A 12,370-nucleotide genomic window follows, 5' to 3' on the forward strand; every position below is an offset into this window, starting at 1 on the left:
GCTTGTGTGTCTGCCCTTGCTTTCTCTATGTCTGTGGTGTGTGCACGCACGCATGCATGCGTGTGTGTGTGTGTGTGTGTGTGTGTGTGTGTGTGTGTGTGTGTGTGTGTGTGTGTGTGTGTGTGTGTGTGTGTGTGTGTGTGTGTGTGTGTGTGTGTGTGTGTGTGTGTGTGTGTGTGTGTGTGTGTGTGTGCGTGCGTGCGTGCGTGCGTGTGTGTGTGAATTGCCTGTAGTCTGAATCCGCATGTGGAGTGGAATAGGGGCTGTGGAGTATGGGGGCAGTGGAGTAGGGGGACTGTAGAGTAGGGGGACTGTAGAGTAGGGGGACAGAAGAGTAGGGGGACTGTAGAGTAGAGGGGACAGAAGAGTAGAGGGGATTGTAGAGTAGGGGGACTGTAGAGTAGGGGGACAGAAGAGTAGGGGGACTGTAGAGTAGGGAGGACTGTAGAGTAGGGGTGACAGAAGAGTAGGGGGACTGTAGAGTAGGGAGGACTGTAGAGTAGGGAGGACTGTAGAGTAGGGGGACTGTAGAGTAGGGGGACTGTAGAGTAGGGGGACTGTAGAGTAGGGGGACTGTAGAGTAGGGAGGACTGTAGAGTAGGGAGGACTGTAGAGTAGGGGGGACTGTAGAGTAGGGGGGACTGTAGAGTAGGGGGACTGTAGAGTAGGGGGACTGTAGAGTAGGGAGGACTGTAGAGTAGGGAGGACTGTAGAGTAGGGGGACTGTAGAGTAGGGGGACAGAGGAGTAGGGGGACTGTAGAGTATGGGGGTAGTGGAGTAGGGGACTGTAGAGTAGGGGGGACTGTAGAGTAGGGGGACAGAAGAGTAGGGGGACTGTAGAGTAGGGGGACAGAAGAGTAGGGGGACTGTAGAGTAGGGGGACTGTAGAGTAGGGGGACTGTAGAGTAGGGAGGACTGTAGAGTCGGGAGGACTGTAGAGTAGGGGGACTGTAGAGTAGGGGGACTGTAGAGTAGGGAGGACTGTAGAGTAGGGGGACTGTAGAGTAGGGGAGACTATAGAGTAGGGAGGACTGTAGAGTAGGGAGGACTGTAGAGAAGGGGGACAGAAGAGTAGGGGGGACTGTAGAGTAGGGAGGATTGTAGAGTAGGGAGGACTGTAGAGTAGGGAGGACTGTAGAGTAGGGGGACTGTAGAGTAGGGGGACTGTAGAGTAGGGGGGACTGTAGAGTAGGGGGACTGTAGAGTAGGGAGGACTGTAGAGTAGGGAGGACTGTAGAGTTGGGGGACTGTAGAGTAGGGGGGACAGAGGAGTAGGGGGACTGTAGAGTATGGGGGTAGTGGAGTAGGGGACTGTAGAGTAGGGGGACTGTAGAGTAGGGGGACAGAAGAGTAGGGGGACTGTAGAGTAGGGGGACAGAAGAGTAGGGGGACTGTAGAGTAGGGGGACTGTAGAGTAGGGGGACTGTAGAGTAGGGAGGACTGTAGAGTCGGGAGGACTGTAGAGTAGGGGGACTGTAGAGTAGGGGGACTGTAGAGTAGGGAGGACTGTAGAGTAGGGGGACTGTAGAGTAGGGGAGACTATAGAGTAGGGAGGACTGTAGAGGGACTGTAGGGGGACAGAAGAGTAGGGGGACTGTAGAGTAGGGAGGATTGTAGAGTAGGGAGGACTGTAGAGTAGGGGGACTGTAGAGGACTGTAGAGTAGGGGGGACTGTAGAGTAGGGGGACTGTAGAGTAGGGGGACTGTAGAGTAGGGGGACTGTAGAGTAGGGGGACTGTAGAGTAGGGGGACTGTAGAGTAGGGGGGACAGTAGGAGTAGGGGGACTGTAGAGTATGGGGGAGAGTAGGGGGACTGTAGAGTAGGGGGACTGTAGAGTAGGGGGGACTGTAGAGTAGGGGGACTGTAGAGTAGGGGGGAGGACTGTAGGGGGACTGTAGAGTAGGGGGACTGTAGAGTAGGGGGACTGTAGAGTAGGGAGGACTGTAGAGTAGGGAGGAGAGTAGGGGGACTGTAGAGTAGGGGGACTGTAGAGTAGGGGGACTGTAGAGTAGGGAGGACTGTAGAGTAGGGGGACTGTAGAGTAGGGGGACTGGAGTAGGGAGGACTGTAGAGTAGGGGGACTGTAGAGTAGGGGGACTGTAGAGTAGGGAGGACTGTAGAGTAGGGAGGACTGTACAGAAGAGTAGGGGGTAGAGTAGGGGGACTGTAGAGTAGGGGGACTGTAGAGTAGGGGGGGACTGTAGGGAGGACTGTAGAGTAGGGGGGACAGGGAGGGGGACTGTAGAGTAGGGAGTAGGGGGACTGTAGAGTAGGGGGACTGGGAGGACTGTAGAGTAGGGAGGACTGTAGAGTAGGGGGACTGTAGAGTAGGGGGACTGTAGAGTAGGGGGGACTGTAGAGTAGGGGGACTGTAGAGTAGGGAGGACTGTAGAGTAGGGAGGGGGGACTGTAGGGGGACTGTAGAGTAGGGGGACTGTAGAGTAGGGGGACTGTAGAGTAGGGAGGACTGTAGAGTAGGGGGACTGTAGAGTAGGGGGACTGTAGAGTAGGGGGGGGACTGTAGAGTAGGGGGACTGTAGACTGTAGAGTAGGGAGGACTAGGGTAGGGGGACTGTAGAGTAGGGGGACTGTAGAGTAGGGGGAGGGGGGACTGTAGAGTAGGGAGGACTGTAGAGTAGGGAGGACTGTAGAGTAGGGGGGGACTGTAGGGGGACTGTAGAGTAGGGGGACTGTAGAGTAGGGGGACTGTGTAGGGGGACTGTAGAGGGGGACTGTAGAGTAGGGGGACTGTAGAGTAGGGGGACTGTAGAGTAGGGGGGACTGTAGAGTAGGGGAAGAGTAGGGGGACAGAAGAGTAGGGGGGACAGAAGGGGGAGTAGGGGGACTGTAGAGTAGGGAATACTGTAGAGTAGGGAGGACTGTAGAGTAGGGGGACTGTAGAGTAGGGGGACTGTAGAGTAGGGGGACAGAGGAGTAGGGGGACTGTAGAGTATGGGGGTAGTGGAGTAGGGGACTGTAGAGTAGGGGGACTGTAGAGTAGGGGGATAGAAGAGTAGGGGGACTGTAGAGTAGGGGGACAGAAGAGTAGGGGGGACTGTAGAGTAGGGGGACTGTAGAGTAGGGGGACTGTAGAGTAGGGAGGACTGTAGAGTAGGGAGGACTGTAGAGTAGGGGGACTGTAGAGTAGGGGGACTGTAGAGTAGGGAGGACTGTAGAGTAGGGGGACTGTAGAGTAGGGGAGACTATAGAGTAGGGAGGACTGTAGAGTAGGGAGGACTGTAGAGTAGGGGGGACAGAAGAGTAGGGGGACTGTAGAGTAGGGAGGATTGTAGAGTATGGAGGACTGTAGAGTAGGGAGGACTGTAGAGTAGGGAGGACTGTAGAGTAGGGGGGACAGAAGAGTAGGGGGACTGTAGAGTAGGGAGGACTGTAGAGTAGGGAGGACTGTAGAGTAGGGGGACTGTAGAGTAGGGGGACTGTAGAGTAGGGGGACTGTATCGGGGGACTGTAGAGTAGGGGGGACTGTATAGTAGGGAGGACTGTAGAGTAGGGGGACTGTAGAGTAGAGGGGACTGTAGAGTAGGGAGGACTGTAGAGTAGGGAGGACTGTAGGGTAGGGGGGACTGTAGAGTAGGGAGGACTGTAGAGTAGGGGGACTGTAGAGTAGGGGAGACTGTAGAGTAGGGAGGACTGTAGAGTAGGGAGGACTGTAGAATAGGGAGGACTGTAGAGTAGGGGGGACAGAAGAGTAGGGGGACTGTAGAGTAGGGAGGACTGTAGAGTAGGGAGGACTGTAGAGTAGGGGGACTGTAGAGTAGGGGGGACTGTAGAGTAGGGAGGACTGTAGAGTAGGGGGACTGTAGAGTAGGGGGACAGAAGAGTAGGGGGACTGTAGAGTAGGGAGGACTGTAGAGTAGGGAGGACTGTAGAGTAGGGGAGACTGTAGAGTAGGGGGACTGTAGAGTAGGGAGGACTGTAGAGTAGGGGGACTGTAGAGTAGGGGGACAGAAGAGTAGGGGGACAGAAGAGTAGGGGGACTGTAGAGTAGGGGGACAGAAGAGTAGGGGGACAGAAGAGTAGGGGGACTGTAGAGTAGGGAGGACTGTAGAGTAGGGGGACTGTAGAGTATCGGGGACTGTAGAGTATGGGGACTGTATAGTAGGGAGGACTGTAGAGTAGGGGGACTGTAGAGTAGAGGGGACTGTAGAGTAGGGAGAACTGTAGAGTAGGGGGACTGTATAGTAGGGAGGACTGTAGAGTAGGGGGGACTGTAGAGTAGAGGGGACTGTAGAGTAGGGAGAACTGTAGAGTAGGGGGGACTGTAGAGTAGGGGGACTGTAGAGTAGGGGGACTGTAAGAGTAGGGAGGACTGTAGAGTAGGTGGGACTGTAGAGAAGGGGGACTGTAGAGTAGGGGGACAGAAGAGTAGGGGGACAGAAGAGTAGGGGGACCCTAGAGTAGAGGGGACTGTAGAGTAGGGGGACAGAAGAGTAGGGGGACAGAAGAGTAGGGGGACTGTAGAGTAGGGGGGACCGAAGAGTAGGGGGACTGTAGAGTAGGGAGGACTGTAGAGTAGGGAGGACTGAGCGTAGGGGGGACTGTAGAGTAGGGGGACTGTAGAGTAGGGGGGACTGTAGAGTAGGGAGGACTGTAGAGTAGGGGGACTGTAGAGTAGGGGGACTGTAGAGTAGGGGGACTGTAGAGTAGGGGGGACTGCAGAGTAGGGGGAGGCTGTGGTGTAGGGGGACTGTAGAGTAGGGGGACTGTAGAGTAGGGGGACTGTAGAGTAGGGGGACTGTAGAGTAGGGAGGACTGTAGAGTAGGGGGACTGTAGAGTAGGGAGGACTGTAGAGTAGGGGGACTGTAGAGTAGGGGGACTGTAGAGTAGGGGGACTGTAGAGTAGGGGGACTGCAGAGTAGGGGGAGGCTGTGGTGTAGGGGGACTGTAGAGTAGGGGGACTGTAGAGTAGGGGGACTGTAGAGTAGGGGGACTGTAGAGTGAAAAAACTGGGATCCCTCCGATGTCAACAACTACAGACCAGTATCCCTTCTTTCTTTTCTCTCCAAAACTCTTGAACGTGTCGGCCAGCTCTGCTATCTCTCTCAGAATGACCTTCTTGATCCAAATCAGTCAGGTTTCAAGACTAGTCATTCAACTGAGACTGCTCTTCTCTGTATCACGGAGGCGGCACCGCTAAAGCTAACTCTCTCTCCTCTGCTCTCATCCTTCTAGACCTATCGGCTGGATACTGTGAACCATCAGATCCTCCTCTCCACCCTCTCCGAGTTGGGCATCTCCGGGCGGCCCACGCTGGAATGCGTCCTACCTGACAGGTCGCTCCTACCAGGTGGCGTGGCGAGACTCACCACGCGCTCTCACCACTGGTGTCCCCCAGTGCTCTGTTCTAGGCCCTCTCCTATTCTCGCTATACACCAAGTCACTTGGCTCTGTCATAACCTCACATGGTCTCTCCTATCATTGCTATGCAGACGACACACAATTAATCTTCTCCTTTCCCCCTTCTGATGACCAGGTGGTGAATCGCATCTCTGCATGTCTGCCAGACATATCAGTGTGGATGACGGATCACCACCTCAAGCTGAACCTCGGCAAGACGGAGCTGCTCTTCCTCCCGGGGAAGGACTGCCCGTTCCATGATCTCGCCATCACGGTTGACAACTCCATTGTGTCCTCCTCCCAGAGCGCTAAGAACCTTGGCGTGATCCTGGACAACACCCTGTCGTTCTCAACTAACATCAAGGCGGTGGCCCGTTCCTGTAGGTTCATGCTCTACAACATCCGCAGCGTACGACCCTGCCTCACACAGGAAGCGGCGCAGGTCCTAATCCAGGCACTTGTCATCTCCCGTCTGGATTACTGCAACTCGCTGTTGGCTGGGCTCCCTGCCTGTGCCATTAAACCCCTACAACTCATCCAGAACGCCGCAGCCCGTCTGGTGTTCAACCTTCCCAAGTTCTCTCACGTCACCCCGCTCCTCCGCTCTCTCCACTGGCTTCCAGTTGAGCTCGCATCCGCTACAAGACCATGGTGCTTGCCTACGGAGCTGTGAGGGGAACGGCACCTCAGTACCTCCAGGCTCTGATCAGGCCCTACACCCAAACAAGGGCACTGCGTTCATCCACCTCTGGCCTGCTCGCCTCCCTACCACTGAGGAAGTACAGTTCCCGCTCAGCCCAGTCTAAACTGTTCGCTGCTCTGGCCCCCCAATGGTGGAACAAACTCCCTCACGACGCCAGGACAGCGGAGTCAATCACCACCTTCCGGAGACAGGGGGGACTGTAGAGGGGGGGACTGCAGAGTAGGGGGAGGCTGTGGTGTAGGGGGACTGTAGAGTAGGGGGGACTGTAGAGTAGGGGGGACTGTAGAGTAGGGGGGACTGTAGAGTGAAAAAACTGAAAAAACCTACACTCGATCCCTCCGATGTCAACAACTACAGACCAGTATCCCTTCTTTCTTTTCTCTCCAAAACTCTTGAACGTGTCGTCCTTGGCCAGCTCTCCCGCTATCTCTCTCAGAATGACCTTCTTGATCCAAATCAGTCAGGTTTCAAGACTAGTCATTCAACTGAGACTGCTCTTCTCTGTATCACGGAGGCGCTCCGCACCGCTAAAGCTAACTCTCTCTCCTCTGCTCTCATCCTTCTAGACCTATCGGCTGCCTTCGATACTGTGAACCATCAGATCCTCCTCTCCACCCTCTCCGAGTTGGGCATCTCCGGCGCGGCCCACGCTTGGAATGCGTCCTACCTGACAGGTCGCTCCTACCAGGTGGCGTGGCGAGAATCTGTCTCCTCACCACGCGCTCTCACCACTGGTGTCCCCCAGTGCTCTGTTCTAGGCCCTCTCCTATTCTCGCTATACACCAAGTCACTTGGCTCTGTCATAACCTCACATGGTCTCTCCTATCATTGCTATGCAGACGACACACAATTAATCTTCTCCTTTCCCCCTTCTGATGACCAGGTGGTGAATCGCATCTCTGCATGTCTGCCAGACATATCAGTGTGGATGACGGATCACCACCTCAAGCTGAACCTCGGCAAGACGGAGCTGCTCTTCCTCCCGGGGAAGGACTGCCCGTTCCATGATCTCGCCATCACGGTTGACAACTCCATTGTGTCCTCCTCCCAGAGCGCTAAGAACCTTGGCGTGATCCTGGACAACACCCTGTCGTTCTCAACTAACATCAAGGCGGTGGCCCGTTCCTGTAGGTTCATGCTCTACAACATCCGCAGCGTACGACCCTGCCTCACACAGGAAGCGGCGCAGGTCCTAATCCAGGCACTTGTCATCTCCCGTCTGGATTACTGCAACTCGCTGTTGGCTGGGCTCCCTGCCTGTGCCATTAAACCCCTACAACTCATCCAGAACGCCGCAGCCCGTCTGGTGTTCAACCTTCCCAAGTTCTCTCACGTCACCCCGCTCCTCCGCTCTCTCCACTGGCTTCCAGTTGAAGCTCGCATCCGCTACAAGACCATGGTGCTTGCCTACGGAGCTGTGAGGGGAACGGCACCTCAGTACCTCCAGGCTCTGATCAGGCCCTACACCCAAACAAGGGCACTGCGTTCATCCACCTCTGGCCTGCTCGCCTCCCTACCACTGAGGAAGTACAGTTCCCGCTCAGCCCAGTCTAAACTGTTCGCTGCTCTGGCCCCCCAATGGTGGAACAAACTCCCTCACGACGCCAGGACAGCGGAGTCAATCACCACCTTCCGGAGACACCTGAAACGCCACCTCTTTAAGGAATACCTAGGATAGGATAAGTAATCCTTCTCACCCCCCCCTTTAAGATTTAGATGCACTATTGTAAAGTGACTGTTCCACTGGATGTCATAAGGTGAATGCACCAATTTGTAAGTCGCTCTGGATAAGAGTGTCTGCTAAATGACTTAAATGTAAATGTAGAGTAGAGAGGACTGTAGAGTAGGGGGGACTGTAGAGTAGGGGGACTGTAGAGTAGGGGAGGCTGTGGTGTAGGGGGACTGTAGAGTAGGGGGACTGTAGAGTAGAGAGGACTGTAGAGTAGAGAGGACTGTAGAGTAGAGAGGACTGTAGAGTAGGGGGACTGTAGAGTAGGGGGACTGTAGAGTAGAGGGGACTGTAGAGTAGGGGGACTGTAGAGTAGGGGGGACTGTAGAGTAGGGGGGACTGTAGAGTAGGGGAGGCTATGGTGTAGGGGGACTGTAGAGTAGGGGGACTGTAGAGTAGGGGAGGCTGTGGTGTAGGGGGACTGTAGAGTAGGGGGACTGTAGGGGGGACTGTAGTAGGGGGAGGCTGTGGTGTAGGGGGACTGTAGAGTAGGGGGACTGTAGAGTAGAGAGGACTGTAGAGTAGGGGGACTGTAGAGTAGGGGGACTGTAGAGTAGGGGGAGGCTGTGGTGTAGGGGGACTGTAGAGTAGGGGGACTGTAGAGTAGGGGAGGCTGTGGTGTAGGGGGACTGTAGAGTAGGGGGACTGTAGAGTAGGGGGACTGTAGAGTAGGGGGAGGCTGTGGTGTAGGGGGACTGTAGAGTAGGGGGACTGTAGAGTAGGGGGAGGCTGTGGTGTAGGGGGACTGTAGAGTAGGGGGACTGTAGAGTAGGGGGACTGTAGAGTAGGGGGAGGCTGTGGTGTAGGGGGACTGTAGAGTAGGGGCTATGGAAAAGAGAGAGATAACAGAAAGGTCAGCCCCATCTTCACAATGCTACAGGCCATGATATACAAACTTGGCCGTCGGTTGATGATGGTAGGTGCTTCATCACAGCCTGAATTCCAAATGGCACCCTAAGTCCCTATTTAGTGCAGTACTTTGACCAGGCCCTGTACACACACACACACACACGCACGCACGCACGCACACACACACACACACACACACACACACACACACACACACACACACACACACACACACACACACACACACACACACACACACACACACACACACACACACACACGCACACACACACACACACAGCAGGTTGACATGAGAGCCTTTCTCCTGATTAATCTCCACCACTTCAGCCCCACTAGATGTTGCTACTGAACAGCCTCTTGCTGCAGCACAGTGATAAAACACAGCCTCTGTGGATCAAACACTAGCTGCATACGGTCACTGTACCCATGAAGTCAGCAATGAACACGATAGCAAAGTCAAGTTTGGTACCCGATCAAGCCCTGCACATTATTCACAGAGTAAAGTTATAAGAGACATGGTTCTAATTGACCTCTTGGAGATGCGATGATCACATTTACAACAAACGTTTCCTTTGCTAAATGTAGGACAGTTATCATACAGAGAATGATACATGCTGACTGAAATCAGAGGGGTTCTACTCAGTATGACTCTCCACTGTCTCTCATTCAATGATCCATCCTTTTCTTGATGAAATACATACATTTTGTTGTTGTGAGATTCTCATTTCAGAGTACACACTCCCATACGTGTTACAGTATTCAGTGTTACAGTGTTCTCTCTCTCTTCTCTCCTCTTCTCCCTCCCTCCCTACACCCCTCCCTCCCTACACCCCCCCTCCCTCCCTACACCCCTCCCGCCCTACACCGCTTCCTCCCTACACCCCCCCTTCCCTCCCTACACCCCTCCCTTCCTCCCTACACCCCTTTCTCTCTAAGAGCAGATGAGCCACCTAATGCAGACAGGGCAGGCAATCCACTTGTCTGTAGAGAGTCAGAGGACCCCAGGACACATTCCTCTCTGAGATACATTATGAATTTGATGGGCCTGGTGGATTTCCACCTCCTCCCTGTACTGCTGCTATTGATGCCTCCCAACTTCACTTCATCATTCAGCAGCTACGGCAATAAAGCAGGAACTTTTCCCTCACATTTCCTTTATAAAGGTGGGGTTCTCTCTCTTTAGAATGTTGTCTTGTTCCCACAGCAGTCAATCCTGAACCCTTTTGGGTCAATCCTGAACCCTTTTGGGTCAATCCTGAACCCTTTTGGGTCAATCCTGAACCCTTTTGGGTCAATCCTGAACCAAAAGGGTTCTACCTGGAACCAAAAGGATTCTTCCTAAACTCAAACTGAAAGGTCAGTTTGTTTGACCTTTATATTGTTTGTGACACTCAAAGGCTAGAGAGTGACCACCATGGACCACACATTCAAATTGTAAACATGATACAATATTATGGCTGTCTTGCTACAGTAGTTAAATAGTGTTACTAAAGGTCACTAAGAGGAATGAGGTTTGCTGCTGTCCAAGGAGGGCTGATCGATATGGTGATAAGCAGACAGAAGCACGTGCGTAAGCATTCAGGAGCTAACACTGCTGAAACCCACAGAATAATATTGGGTGAATCTCAAGTGCAGGTTCCTCACTTTGGACCTTCTCCTCCAATGAGTTTTGCGAAAGAGGTGAGAGGACACAAGGAATCAAGGAAATACAATTGAAATTGACCCATGGTGCCCCCAGGCCTAGAGGACACAGGTTTGACTGACACCTTCCCATCACCTGGCTAATAGCCTTCTTTAACAGGGATTCACCCTTGAGTCCTTTACTATGGAGCCAGTACCACCTCTGATGCTGAATCCTAATGGAGTGACCCAGGGGAGGAGGGACCAAACGCAGGCCTGATAATGATGATTGGTGTTCCATTTAAGGTGTACTCCAGATAGATGTTTGTGCCTCGTGGATTTATATGTTGTTTTTTTTTACTAGGATCCCCGTCTTCCTGGGGTCCACACAAAACATGGAACATGACATAATACAGAACATTAATATACAAGAACAGCTCAAGGACAGAACTACACACATAAAAGGCACACGTAGCCTACATATCAATACATACATACAAACTATCTAGGTCAAATAGTGGAGAGGAGTTCCGTGAGGAGTGCCGTGAGGTGTTGCTTTATCTGTTTTTTGAAACCAGGTTTGCTGTTCATGTGAGCAATATGAGATGGAAGTGAGTTCCATGCAATAATGGCTCTATATGGGAAATGGGATTCCATTAAATGTAATGTAGCGCATGATAACTTTTACTACTCCCACTGACAGGATTTTTACAAGCAGCCATTTTGCATTAATGATTTGGATATGAAATAGTGACCCTAACAGTAATGGAGTTGAAGTAGTACTGCTGTGGTAACATACAGATCAAATCACCTTCAAACCAATGATGGACAATTCCTGTGTTTGGGCCCATACTCAGCCAGCAGATTTCACAACAAGCAGAACTACAAAAACAGTGTGACATAAGCAATGCATTCTCTGTTGTGCAGCAGGGACAGGGTGTAGCTAGCTACTGTGTGTTGCACTTTTGACATGAAAATGGGACAAACGAGAGACGTAGCCTGTGAGCTCACAGCATCATGATGAGACAACAACAGTAATGTGTTAGTGTCAGCATTGCACTGCCCACTGTTGACTGTGTGTCTATAGGATCCATCTGTTGAAGGGGCACGGCTGATAGCTGGCGAACACTGAGCCTAGTGGAGTGAGACCTGATCTGGTGTCAAACGGAGTGCTTGGAAGGGAAGGTGTGTGTCTGTTTGGGATGCTGGATCGTAAAGCTAAAGCATATGGTGTTGTTTATCTGGACTCACGGGAAGAACCAGGTCTGAGTCACAATTACGGGACAGGATGCCATTGCAACACGGCAATACAGGGACCGTGTTTGTACTGTATAATGAAAGAGACAATCTGTTAAAACCATACAGTAACAGACATGCAGGGCAGCTAAAATAGCCTGGGACCTCATCCATCACACATCAACCTTACAATTCTGGTTAAGGGTAGAACATGGAACTGGCAGTGTCACAAGTAAGGTCATCAATGGATGTTGCAATATAGGTCTTGGAGGAGCACAGTACATTCAGGGGATGCGTTTAGACCTTCATAGGAAATATATGTAGACCAAATAGCAAATATGAATCTGTTTATCACTGATCAAATCAAATCAAAAATCAAATCAAATGTATTTATATAGCCCTTCGTACATCAGCTGATATCTCAAAGTGCTGTACAGAAACCCAGCCTAAAACCCCAAACAGCAAGCAATACAGGTGTAGAAGCACGGTGGCTAGGAAAAACTCCCTAGAAAGGCCAAAACCTAGGAAGAAACCTAGAGAGGAACCAGGCTATGTGGGGTGGCCAGTCCTCTTCTGGCTGTGCCAGTAAAAGATTACTGCTATAGTGTGTGGTCATCCACACCCCCTCCCAAAATGGGTGCTGTGCAGTTTTTTCCCCTTGCATTACTTGACATAGATCCAGAAAAACTAGATGTGTAAACCTAGTAAGTCCAGAACTGGCCTGATGGACATCCCCTGTGTTATAGCTACAGTCCTGGCTGTGAGTTGAACAGGACCAATGTACCATGAGATTGAACATCATCCATACTTGTCCCTCTGTGTTGGCCAATGTACTATTAGCATAACTGACA

At 52.3% G+C, this 12,370-nt stretch overlaps 1 protein-coding gene across 1 annotated transcript in view; it reads right to left on the reverse strand.

The window, feature by feature from the left end:
- Positions 1–12,370, reverse strand: part of LOC124033080 (transmembrane protein 266-like) — a 98,446-nt gene that overhangs the window by 72,209 nt on the left and 13,867 nt on the right. The window lies entirely within an intron of this gene.

Source organism: Oncorhynchus gorbuscha, linkage group LG04, assembly GCF_021184085.1.
Source record: "Oncorhynchus gorbuscha isolate QuinsamMale2020 ecotype Even-year linkage group LG04, OgorEven_v1.0, whole genome shotgun sequence".
Classification (NCBI taxonomy): domain Eukaryota; kingdom Metazoa; phylum Chordata; class Actinopteri; order Salmoniformes; family Salmonidae; genus Oncorhynchus; species Oncorhynchus gorbuscha.